Source organism: Odocoileus virginianus, chromosome 26 (assembly GCF_023699985.2).
Source record: "Odocoileus virginianus isolate 20LAN1187 ecotype Illinois chromosome 26, Ovbor_1.2, whole genome shotgun sequence".
Taxonomy (NCBI): Eukaryota; Metazoa; Chordata; class Mammalia; order Artiodactyla; family Cervidae; genus Odocoileus; species Odocoileus virginianus.
The window spans coordinates 27,716,465-27,729,927 of NC_069699.1; the positions used below are offsets into that span (position 1 = coordinate 27,716,465).

General features: G+C 40.7%; 1 protein-coding gene across 18 annotated transcripts in view; it reads left to right on the forward strand.

The window, feature by feature from the left end:
* FOXP1 (forkhead box P1) overlaps positions 1-13,463 on the forward strand; it is a 615,660-nt gene that overhangs the window by 507,350 nt on the left and 94,847 nt on the right. The window contains exon 1 of one of the 18 annotated variants that reach the window (XM_070455681.1): positions 2,534-2,616. The exons of the other annotated variants lie outside the window; for them this stretch is intronic. The gene's annotated coding sequence lies outside the window, so the exon portion shown is untranslated. Of the gene's footprint in view, positions 1-2,533; positions 2,617-13,463 lie in introns of those variants that run through there. 18 annotated transcript variants of the gene reach the window in all.

The following is a 13,463-nucleotide window of genomic DNA, read 5'->3' on the forward strand; positions in this document are numbered from 1 at the left end:
TCTTTTTTTTGCCTTTCTGATCCAGCCTTTCCAGAATGACCTGGCAGCCATAAAATAAATGGCATTAACTAAGTCTCCTAAGTCACTGCAGCTTTTAACATTTCTATTGTTTTCCAGCCATTGAAGCTCCAGTTCTCATAGAATCTCAGGCGCGGGGCAGCTAGACAGGACCACATGGAAATGGATCTTGAGAGCCCAGAATTAATGAAGTGACCTGGGCGTATAAAGCTTGTCCAGGTTTATCTCTGATGGTACATTTCCTTGCCTCGAAGTAGTCTCTGAGTCACCCTGTCATGTTTGGAGAGAGGGTGGGAAGGGCTCCAGGTGGCCTCTGCATCTGCTAAGCCACTTCCCTCTTCATTCTGTCCCTACCCCCTTGTCCCAAACAGCAGCCCCCTAAACACCGCCTCCCCATGGGGCCTTCCAGCCTCTCCTGCTCCACTGTCTCCCCCTGCTCTGTGGTCTCAGGGTGCTTAATGCCACCGTCATGCAATTTAGTACTTGTGTAACCACCACGTTGCATCACTCTCTAATTATTTTGTGCAAGGCTCGTCTCCACAGCTGGGTCACAAGCGTCTGTAATATTTGTTGTTTGTTTGTTTGTTGTTTGGATGTTCCTGGAGACAATCAGCTTTTAAACACTAACCTGCCAAGAAGGGAGTCCAACTTGTAAAAGCATCCTTGAGTGTTATGTATGTCTCTTAAAGAATTTGTATTTTAAAAAAAAAACAATTGCCTCTTTAAAGGGGACCCTGATGTTGTTCACAGACATTAAATCGCTAATGAATTTTAATACCATTGAAAAAAAATCACACGTGGATTTTGAAATGAGTATTTCTCCTCTCTCACTGTGCCTTGGTTGGAAAGAACTTCCTATATTTTTATTTCCTCTCTTTGGGGCCCTGCCAGCCCCTACTGAAGGAGGAGGGCCTTGTCTCTTTAAGACTCAGAACTCTTACTGATTCATGGTACACTGGCAGATTTAAGGCCCCTCTCCCCAAAAAAGACCGCCCTTGGTTCTCTGTTGAATATTCATGAGAGGGTGGGGTCACATTTTTGTGACCTGAAAAATCCCATTAATAAATTTGTTATCTGACACAAAAACACTTTAGGGTGGAGCACGGTCTGTGCTGCACCCATTTAACATCTGATCATAAGTTGACAGTCAACTGGCGCTTTTGTCTCTTTTGCTGCCAGATTAAGGGGGGAATTGCTTGCTCCCCAGCTGATCTGGTTAAAATTCAGACATTTGCTTGATTGGAAATATTATCAATATGCTTTCTGGTGTATAGTAACACCTCAAATGGAAAAATACTTTCAAGTTAAACTGAAATTACTGGGTTAGGATTGTGGGTGCCCCCCCTTTTTTTTAATTGAGGGGAAAACACATAATCATTGATGTCACAAGCACTTTTTTGCCTCGAATATTTTGAGAAAAATAAAAACGTTACAGTCTTGTTTGTTTTGTAAGTATAGGCCAAAAGTTTTTCTCTAAATTGAACAAAGGTAAATTAAAGAGGTGATTTCTAGAGCTGCCGAAAGTGACTAAATTAACCTGGCACTGAAACCGGGCCAGCTGAGCCAAAAAAGTTGAGCATATTGGTGACTTTTTTTTTTCTCACACTGTATTCAGCTTTAAAGAGCAGTGACTATTTCTAACAGAGGTCATCTTCAAGTGCTCCTTGAGAGTAGCCAGTGTTGTTGCTGTTGTTGTATAAATAAGACAGGAATTTAGAGAATTATTTCTTAGCGAACGAGTGGCAGATGCTTGCTTCAGCAGCTGTCGTTCTAGAGGGGAAGTAGCTTGGTACAGCGACAAGGCACGTTGGTTGTTATTTATTCCAACCCCCGTGTCGGGTTAGTTTTCCTCTGCGCGCACAAGCACACTTTGGTGAAGCCGACTCTAGGAAAGAAAAGGGAGGGGGGTGGATAAAAAAGAGGCCAAGGCCGGGTTAACCCCAGGGCGCGAAGCGAAAGTTCTCCCGCAAAGGCCGTTTTCGAGGAAGTTCTCCGGCGCTGCCTTTGAGCCCCGCATCCCCTTCCGATTCTCAACAGTTGCTCCAAGCAGTCGGGGTGTGCGCCTGGGCGCGCCAGTTCCCCTGCTTTGCCGCTCGGGTTGCTCTGAAAGGCCGGGACAACTCTTTGTCAGTTTCCAAGAGGAAACAAACACGCCACCCCACCAAAAAGCCCCGACCCGGCAGCCCCGGCCGGAGGGAGAGACGCGCGCCGCGCCCGGCTTCCCAGACGTCAGCCAGAGGCGGGTCAAAGGGTTAACAGCAATTAAGCGGAGTTGCTCCCGAAACAAAAGCCGGGTTTCAGCAGAGAGTGATTTCACCTGCCGCGAGGAGGGGGCCGGGGGCGCGGGCGCGGGGCACGGGCCGCGGAGCCCATTGTGTGGGGCGCGGCGCGGCGCGGGGTGTTTAGAGGCGGGTTGTGATTGGTGGAGCAGGGCGGGGCGGGTGGGCGCGGCGCGGCGCGTCTTGTCAGCCCGCGAGCCGGAGCGCCCCTGCGCGCGTGCAGTCCGCCCGCACGCCGAGGCCGCCGGACCCCACGCCCGGCCCGCGCGGGCGCCCCGAGCCGGCTCCGCGCGCCTGGCGGCTACATGGAGAGTGTCAGGTTGGTCCCTATGATTGATCTTCGCCGTTCTGCTCTCCTTCCCGGGCTCCGCGGTGCCAGCTTCCTGGGGCCTCATTGGGGAAGGCAGGAGCGCCCGAGGGTTTCTAAGTTGAGTCTTTTGGAAAAAAATAATAATAACCATCGCTGTTTACCAACTTGGGTGGGAGTTGCGCTCTGGAAGTGGAGGCGGAGGAGGGAGTGGAAGGGTGGGAAGAAGCAGCTCCAGGCCTGTGGGTCCTGAAAGAGAGAGATCACCCCCCCCCCCCCCTTCTCTCTTGCTCTCCCTTTTTTTTAATGTTCATGGGTGGGGTGTAGTTGAGAGTTGGAGGAAGTCCTGCTTGTGTTTTGCTCTCGCGCTCTCGCTCGCTCTTTTTTTTCGTTTGCGACTCGTTTTCTGCCGGTCTGGCCTTCAGGCAGCCACTTTGGTAAAGCCCTCGCCATCACTCCTTTCTGGGGACGTTTCTGGGGTGTGATTTATGTCACTTTCAGAGCGTGTGAAATATACAGGGAGCCTTCCCTCTCAATGTAACCCGTGTGGATGTTGCTTTGCTTCTGATAGTTTGTTTCTATATCTGTCTAGGCTATTTTCAGCTTAGCCGTTCAAATTCAAGGAGTTCACACACAGTCCAGGGGCGGGGGGGAAGGGAGACGAATAAAGCCCTAGGCCAGAATGGGCAGGCCGGTGTGGAGGGGTATCCTGGCAGGTTTGGGAGTTTGAGCCTCTGTTGCGTTACTTTGCTGGTTAAGTAGTGAGTGGGGTTTGGGTTAGGACGCGCAGCCGACTGAGGAATTGCCACGGGGTGCTCCCATCTGAACGGTCTCTGAATGTAGCGAACTCAACTGTCAGAACTGCTTGAAGGACGGTCAGTGGAAAGGAGACTTTCTTGTGCCCCCGCCCCCACCCCCAACGTGTCGTGATGGGAAGGAGGGGACCTTTAGGAAGTGGGTGGTAAAGTTTTAGAGCAAAGTACATATAGACTCTTCCTCTTTGGGATTAACTCCTTCAAGGCCTGCCGGTTCAGAGTAAAATATCTATTATAATTTTATATTCTTGTCCACACAGATCAAATGTTCTAATCAAGCCAATTTAAAAATGCAAATCACCTAATTTCCATAGATTCCAACATTCTGAAAGTGACACATTTGGGGGAAAAATTAAGCCTGATAACAGGAAATGTGAATCATACTATCAATGACTAATCTGCTTAAGAAAAAATAAGTTACATTTATTTTATTAAGAAGTCAGTGTTATAAAGAGCTTGTTTTTTTTTTTTTTTACTTTAAATCGAGGGAAGTTTTTTAGTAGCGACCTTTTATTGCTTTTTGTTGTTCATTTGTTTGTAATAGATTTTCCAAGAGGAATGTGCAGTCAAAGGTGGTTTATGTGGTGAAGTGTTCAAGCTAGCATGTCATTGTCAGAAACCTCAAACATGATCACATTAGGATTCTAGTTTAGGATCTGTGCTGTGCTGTCGTTTAAAAGAATACAAGGCTCTTTCGAATGTTGAGACTCCTCATGAAATGAAGCGAATGCAGACAGAAGCGCATTCTCCTAATTGATCCCCTTCACTTACATTGGAAAAAGGTCTGATTCTATTTTACTTGATTCTTTGTAGCTGCTTGACACATTTCAGTGAAAAGTGTGTAAAAATGAAACCAAAATACAGACTGCCTACCCAGAAACACTGGCTGACTTACTCTAGGATGTGATAGAGCCAAACTGAAAACGGATTGGGCTGACACTTGATAATCAAAGTTGATTTATTGTTCATTAGTACTGCATTAGCCCTTTCAGGCAAGACAGTTATTTGTGTAGTGGCCTGTCAAGAGCAAGACTGCGAGCACCTGTCATTTCTAAGGCATGAGATAAGCAACCAGATATTAAGATGATGCAAATAAAAATATGTTGGACTAGGTAAAGGGCCACGTGATCATAATTTTTTTTTTAAAAAGAAAAAAATTGGTCAATGCCAATCTGTAAGAAGTCTGTTAAGTGTGTGTGTGTGTGTGTGTGTGTGTGTGTGTGTGTGTGTGTTACCCTTAAGGAGTGCTTACAGAATGAAAGTAATGGGCTTTATGCTCTCTCATTGGCCCCAAGAACTTTCTTTTCTAAACATATATGCAGCTCATTTGATAAAAAGTTGGTCAGTTAAGGAAATGAGGAGCCTAACATGTCAATTCTTTAATCTGAGTAATTCATGGAAGGTAGATTTCCCATTTGTGTTGTGTTTTTAAATAGATAATATTTCATTAAATGAAACTCCCCTAAGCATGGACCGATTTTATGAAGCTGTGATGACATCATAGCTAAGCTATGATAATGTCGGATAATAATGTCAAGTGCATTTTCTGCAACGTGTTTCACTCTCGATTTTCTTTTTCCTTCCTTCTCTGGAAAGGAATGATCTCATGACATATACAATAGAAAACAACCTAAGTGTCAAAAGAAAATAAAATTAGTGAACTTTTGTCTGCAACCATAGAAACACAGATTAACTCATATTTTTCCACAGACCAGAATGGGAACATTCTGCATGAAGCTATAGAGTGTATTGTCTTCTCTGAATTTTCATTTGACAGGGATTTTAGAGGCTGTGATCTTAATTAAATCTCAACTAGCTGAAGTAATGCATCTAAAGGCATGCAGTGTTGCGTAACCTTGCTCAGTTGGTAAACCATAAATCATCAGAAAGCTTATGATAGGAATGGTTGGCTTGAATTTTTTTGTTGTTTGCAGTCAGATGTACCTTAAAAACAAAACCCTGACCATCACTACCGTGTCTTTGCACGTTGTCAGGAGCTGTCACTTGAAAGATAAACTCTTTCATGACACTGACCAGTTCTGCAACTTTTTAGCCAGCCTCCACACAGTTGCAAGGTACAGTGAAATTAAAATCCAGATTAATTAAAAGCAATGAAATTCCAGATTTATCTTGGCTAACGTGGCAGACGTGTGTTGGAGCTACAGTGCTTCTAAGACAATCAGGAAATGGTAGTGTGACCAGCGTCTAAGCCTGAACTGTAGTGTTAATATGGCTAAAAAGAAGATTGAAGAAATTTATTTTGTGATTTAGTTGTAGATGACCACCACTAAAGGGAAATGGATAGCTATCCTCTTAGGAATTGGACAAATAGAGTAGTCAGAATCCACTTCAGGTAGTTCTGTTTGACTGTGTGATTTATAAGCAAGAGTATTAGGCAGCAACAGTTGACCAGAGAAGGTTCGAGTAAATAAATGCATGGCGTCTGTGTGTGTGTGTGTCTGTTATGTGTTAAAATGCATATGAATTTGATGACAAGGAATTAGAGTAATTTAATAGCTATTAGCTAGTCTCGATCTTACAAATTCTCCTAGTGATTGTAAATACTTGCTTATTTGCTTTTAGTGCCTTTTAAACAGATTTATTTATTTTTTTATTTACTGCTATGTGTACTGTGGTAGAAGCAGCCATCTACACATAAAAATTGAGAAAGCTATCGAGTGATACATTGATCATATACCATCTGTGTGCAAAATATATCAGACTTGGTTATGTTGCTGATACTCTGTAGCTCTCTGAGGGCAGAGAAGGAATGTACTTTGTGTATACCTGCATGGCTAGATTTGGGGATAAATTTGAATTTGTTGCTCTTTGGTGAAGGATTTCTGTTCTTTGGCAGCAGCATGGTATTTCTGGACATTGGTTTGAGTCATTTCAAAGTGTGCAGTACTTTTTCCCCCGCCTCATGAATGGCTTTCTATATTCACCTTTATTTACTCTTTTTAAAAAGAGGAAACTCAGTTGCCTCTTAGCTGAACAGTCCTCTGCAGATTGTGGGAACTTGAATTATCTGGAAAGACCTGAACTGGGCCTCGACTTGAGGATTGTAGGAGTAATCTCTGAGTCTTTCTTCCAACCTGGCAGCTTTTGAAGAGAAATTAATTTAGAATGAGAGAAATAAATATTGAATACATGGACTGTACCTCCTTTTCAAATCTGGTTGAAAGCAGCTAATCAATGAAGTTGTAGGCTAAATGTTAGGGTGCACTTTTTGGGGGATACCTTGGTATCATATTTTAATTTTTAAGCTTTATCTGGCCTTTAAATCTGAAACATCATTGTTCAAATAACTGAGAACAAGGTAAATCAACAACATCAAAAAGGTCGGCTTCTGTGATTTCTCAAGGGCTTGTTATTTTGTGCTTCCCAATTCTATTTGATGTCTTGACAAAACAAGATGACACAGGGGAGAATACATTAAATTTTGATTTTTTTCATCTAACCTGTTACAGTTGTGGCAGCTTAATTTCTTTTACTTTGTCCTGAAGATGGCTTTTTGTACAATCACTCTAATTGTCACACCACTTCATGAGGGTGGGTCTGGCTTTCCCATTTGCCTTGATTTTTACTAGGCGTTTTTGAACATGTTTTGTCCTTTATCACGTAAGGAGCTTTGGGTTGGGCTTTGTCTTCATTAGGAATAAATCAGTGAATGGTGAGATTGTCAGAGAAGCAACTGATGTTTTCTCATTAGAATCTAATTTGCACCCTTTAGTTTAATTGTTATGGATAACGTGTTGGAAATTGGCATGGGAAACTACATACTTTGAGAAACAGAAGTTGTAATTCTGAAAGAAAAAAGAAAAAAGATGATTGCACCCTAAGTCAGGTCTTAAAAACTTTGGAATGATCTAATTTTGGCCTACCTGTATGTTCAGATTCAAGTAAAATCCCCCCTTCCATCTCAGTAAATAATAGAAAATAAAAATGTAGTTAAGCACCTCTATTACATTTTCAGTGCTGGTTAAAATGTGAAGATCTGTCAATTTAATTCTTAGTTGTAGAAAATGTGCGAAGTGCAAAAGATCAACATTTAATTTTTCTTCATCTAACAGTTATCTGTTGATCTACAACCGTATCACCGAGTTGTCTTTCCTTATTCTAATCCTCTGTGTGTGTCAAATAAGATGGATACAGTTGCCCTCCCTTGCACTATTTTTGAATAATGCTTCAATATAATGGAGCTTATTTAGCCAAGGCCTCTTCCTTTTTTCTTCAGGACTGTGGCTAAAATGTTTTCTGAGGTACCTTCTTGGAATAGTTCTCTCTCCTCCTCTTTGCAGGCCTAAGAGACCATTTTCGTTGTTGTTAATATAAACTATCATAACAGGTTTGATCCATGTGCACTAAATTGTTTTCTATCCCTCTTCCAAGAGAAAGAGACTGAAGGAGGAAAGAGGGGCTTTTTTTTGTATTTAAATAATAATATTAATAATAATAATAATAGTTGACAGGTTGAAAAGATCAGGGCTTATTCGATGATTATTTTCATGTGTAGCTTCTATTGTTTCCTGTATTTAACAGTCGCTAATGGGGGAAGCGATTTAATTCATGTAAACTTTACATTTTTATGCAAATGAAGCTGATATTTATTAGAGCTAAAACAATTACACTGGCACTCAGTGAGTAAACTTATGTGCGTGGGGAACCGTGAGAGCAGTGGAGGTCTCATGAATGCCTGTGCTGTAAACAAATATGAATTTATACCACTTTTTACAATTTAGAAACAAAAGAAGAGCTCGGAGAACGTTGCTAGAGATTACTTATTAGGCTTGATAACCTGAAATAACTCCTGATTGGCAGACAAGTCTTGGCCATACAATTCTTCTTGAAAGAAGGATAGCCCTTTTTGATAGAATGTAATAAACAAAATGATAAAAAATGAAATGCTAATTGCATTTTAAAGAGGTCTTTTTTCCCCTAAAATTTTAATAGGTGGTTGTATTGTTACTGAGAGAACAGTTATGCTAATGACTGACTACTTAGATGATTTTGCATTAATATAATAACCATTACCTGCCTTAATGCTTTGTACAGTATTGTGGCAAAATAGCGAAGCCTAAAAGAGTTATACAAAAAGCAGAATTCTATAATGAAACAGAATTATACTTTCCACATGAATAGCATGCTTTTTAAAAAATTTTTTGAAGACTGAAATATTATGTCAGAAACGTATTTTCTTTCCAGTATGATACAGCTACCTTACATGGTGTCTGTGGCTTTGGGGGGATTTTGTGTGTGGGTTTTCCTCCTTCTTTCTAAATACCATGGGGAATAGATAGAAGCTTTCTAACTTTTTTGTTTGGTGATATATCAGTTGTATCCACTGGGTTATTAATTATGAACACTGATCTCTCTTGGAGGGGGGCTTGCTGTTTCTTTCTTTCACACAGGCTAGCTTCTGTATGATCATATCAAATGTGACATAGGTAAAAAATGTTTGTTTTTTTGGTTTTGTGTGTGTGTGTGTGTGTGTGGTTTTTTTTTTTGCATGGGGAGCCATTTTCTTTCATTCTGCTTTGATGTTGTGGAACATTCTAATTTAATTCATTTTGCTCTTACTTAATGAACCAAGTAACACTGCCTAACCTGGTCAGTTATCATCCAGGTAGAGCCTCAGATCTAGAAAGGACTTCAGTTCCTTGGGACATCCATGAAGTGAATAACCAGAGACGAAAAATAGTTTTAAAATTCTTAATCCAGAGAAATGGAAATACAACAGTATTTTAAATGTGTTTATCTTTACATTTGCATTATTTGTACCCATAGCAGTTATGAGAATATGCTCATGTCCAAGATCTCTGTGTATTTATACCTGGCAGCATTGACTTAGAGTTAGCATTGAGTATAAACTGAAGAGAAAGAAAGGAAAAAAGGAATGACTTGCTATTTTCAGTATTTATATTGTGTCATCTCCCTTCCCACCCAATTCCTCCAATTGTCTCTGGGATTAGAAATAAAGTATTGTTTCTGCGGGTGTTTTTATTTACTTGTTTGCTTTTTATACTATCCCCTTCCCCCCACCTATCTTTCCCCATTGAGGATGCAGGGGAAAAATAAGCCAGATGATTTCAATAGTCTTCTAGCGTTCAGCTGCTATAAAGCCGTTTGGAAGTAAAAGAAAACTGTGTCAGGGAGCATTTCCACAGCAGTGGATGAGCTCTCCCCAGCACGAGGGTGGGGAGGCAGCAGGGGCGCACAGCACCGCGCCCGATGGCCCCCGCAGCTGTCAGCCTGCGAGCTCAGGTCTGCTGCACCTGGGGTGGGCCACGCCCGCCTGCTATCAGTCAGCAGTGTATCAAGCAATTTTTTTTTTAATTCCTGACTTCCTCTTGAAACTCAACTCAAGAGTGTTAACTCTGTGTGTGTGTGTGTGTGTGTGTGTGTGTGTGTGTTTTAAATTCAGTTTTGTATGCTAGCATTCTTTAAATGTCTGCCAGAAGTTTAATTTGAATTTCTGATCCCTGAAGGCAGCTAGACGGAATCATTCTCGTTCTTCATAAATTGCCTTCTATGATTCATTGTTAACTCATAAAACATACTCATTTCTATATACTCAAAGAGTTAAGGTAGTTACAGTATCGGGGATACTTATTTTTTTTTTTTTTGCATTTAAACTGTCATTTGAGAAAGAAATCAAGAATTAGCTTGAACTCCTAGTTAAGGCATGAGCCCTATAGCACACAAACCTCAGAAATTAATGTTTTTATCTCAACGAGGGTAAGGTAGATGCATGGAATTGGTGGGGAGGGGGGGGAGTTTAGTTTTGACTGAATATTCTGAAAGAGGAGCTCATAAATACTGGAGCGCTGTAGTTAAAAACTCACATGACTGTTTTAAATACTATTGATTTAAACCAGTGGCTAGATTTTATGAATCAAAGTGTAATTTCGAAGCCTTGGCCATATTTCTCAATGCTAAAGCACTCTCTCTTGTGTGCCTTTAGCTGCTTTCCAGACATTCAACACAGGATTAAATGATAGTAGTTACAGTGATCAATAGGTTAAGACCAGTACAATCACTCTTGCCGCTAATGACCTCAGTAGTAATGGGCAATAAAGTGTGGGCTGTAATAGCCTCTCGCTGGTACTGCATGCCCTTTGATTCCCAGTATTAGTAGGGACTAGCTACGTGAAAAAGTTGGACATAGAGAGCTAAGGCAGTGAATATGTAGGCTATAATTCTTAACTATTTAAAGCCTCACACTGTGTTCAGATTTCTTCTTCTTTTCCTTTTCCACCCCACAATGGTTTCTGGTTCATTTGGCTGTGTTTGTGAAAGCTTTCCATAACTGATTTTCATGACATGTTGGAGGAGAAAGTTTGGGGAAAATCTCAGTTTTATTATGTTTATAAATGAGGCTCGAGCCTCCTCTGGAAGCTCAGTGTTAACTGGTGTGAAAATGTGGTTTCAGATGTAAAAGCAGAGCTGAGGCCATCAGGATCTGATATCCCACTTCTGCTCATTCAGAGACCTGTCACCAGGCTGGAGGATTACTCGGGCTTCTCGCCCCTTCCCCTCCTCTGGCTGTGTCTGTTGCTTTAAGCGTTGGATTATTCGTCACCACCTCCATGGAGATGTCCACCGGGAAAAAGAAGGGAGACTCAAGATCATTTTACTGTTCTGTAACATGACTATGGATATTGAATAAATAACTCTGGGGAAAGGAGATTTAAACTGTTGACTGTATATGGGAATTTAAAAATTATCTGTGGGCGTAAGTCCTTTTTTAAACTTTTAGATCTGTTTTGTTGAAGCATAATTTACATATGATAAAGTGTATTTAAGTAGACAGCTGGAAGGATTTTGGCAATTGTCTCCACCTCTGTGACCACCAAACCAACCAGAATAGCTGACTCTTCTATCACCCCCAAAAGTTCTCTGGTGCCCATTTCTAACATAGGTTTTCCGCAGTCACTTTAAAAATTGTGAGCACGAGACTATCTATGGTGGTTTCTGTTATAGCACTGTTAATTTCTCGTTCATCACCAGCTTAGATCTTACACCACCCTGTTCCTGTCTATTTTCCTGTTCATCACCATCAGAAATTTGGCTCAAGAATATTTATTTTGTATATCATCCAAGAAATGCAAGGGGAAGAAAAGAAACCTTAAACATGGTTCTTTTGTTTGCTTAATCAAACCTCCCTGTGTGATGATGCAACTCTCAAGGAAAAGTAAACTTCCATCGTGATATGTTGGCTTTCGCTGCTCAAAAGATAGTAATTGGCACCCAATACAGATTGAAACATTCAGAAAGTTTCTCCTGTATGAAGACAGAGTCATCTAATTGGAATTAATTTCTAGATGGTTAGATGTTTGGATAATGTCTTCTTGGTGTTTGTCCTAGATTAAATGCAAGTTCACTGTTCTCATCATTGGTGATATTTTGTGTGGCGGAGTATCTTTTTAAAAGGATAATTTATCCATTCATATACATCTGTCCCTGTTTGCATATAAAAATATTCAGACATGCCCATCTGTTTTAAATTACAGTGTATCTACATCTACACTTAAAAGGCCACTGCAATAGGAAGAATTTGATGATGACCTTCCAGACTTGAGTTAATGAAAATTTTCAAATGTTCCAGCTAGTGTTTTCTAAACAATGAGAGACTTGCACGTAAACATCCCCCCACACAAAACATGCCCACAACAACAGTGGAGGCTGTTCACTGTATATGAATCTGACCTTCAGGAACCATTTTTAGTTCATCAAAATTAGTGATGCTGAGAAATCGGGACATCAGTGCATAATGACTGTGAAATTAGGAATGAGAGCTCGCTATGCAAATGACAGGACAAATCATGTGAAAAAGTCAAGATAAACTGCATATTAAGACATTATGTTACATAAAATTAATACTGCATTTCTCCCTTTTGCTTACTGCTCCCCTGAAAGATTTTTTAATTCTTTTATCTTCTGATCAGCTATTGTCTGCCGGATTTTTTTTTTTAAGTGGCACACAGGCAAAGTGCAAAACATGTTATTATTACCTTTTATTGTAATACATGAGATGACAGCAGATCCTTTTTAACAAAGTATATCCTTTACTGCTTCTAGCTTCTTGCTGTCACATGTTTGATTAGAAACCAAAGAAAAGTAAGATGCTTAAATATTACTGTTCGAAGACGTACAGGTTTTGTCTTTTCTTTCATTTTTTTCCCCCTTTCCTTATCTTTTTATTTGGGGGGGGGATAATTTTTCATGAAATAGTCTTCTTGTATTACGGGGCCTGACAAAATGGTTCTCATGTAGTCTGCAAATTAAACACAAGTGCAGTGATTATTTTGAATAGCTAAATTACATTCTAGAAAGCTTGCAGAATTCATAGCATTGTCATTAGGTATCCGCTTGAATACAATTTGTGTAACCTTGGCCAAGACAGCCTGTCATTTTAATGTCAGTGTTTTATCTGAACAAGACATCATCCTTTCAGATACAGTGTTCAGGTTCCTTGCAGAGATGCCCGTGCAGAAACGTGTTAACAGTTGCAAATATGAAATGCTATCAAGTTCATCACTGTAGCTGTTTGTCACTGAAATGTCATGGAAAGCGGCTTTTATACTATGAAAGAATTGAGACATCTGTGTGCTGGCTAAACAGGGAAGGGTAAAAGGCAACATAGGAAGGGTCTGTGTTGCATTTCGAAAGGTGCACCCAAGGTTCAGCTGTCCACAGGACTTGGTGTTCATGGACTGTTCTCAAAATAACTGTCCTCAGAGGACTGATTGTATTGGCTCCAGCTGGGAAAATATTGGTTCCCGTTAAACTTCTTCCCTAAAATTCAAGTTGGTGTTAACTTCCTATATCTTGCTATGACCAAAAACTCTTGAAGCAACTGACATCACACCAGCCTTAACTCCAGGTAGCTTGTATTAAGCTTTTACTCCTGTTTGCTGACCAAACTCTCAGGAACGCTTGTCAGTAGCTGCAAAGTTTTGTTTTATTTTTCTTTATTTGAAATCCACTACTTGATTGATTAGAGCTCGTGGCTGCATCCCCTTTGGACAGATGAATCGCATA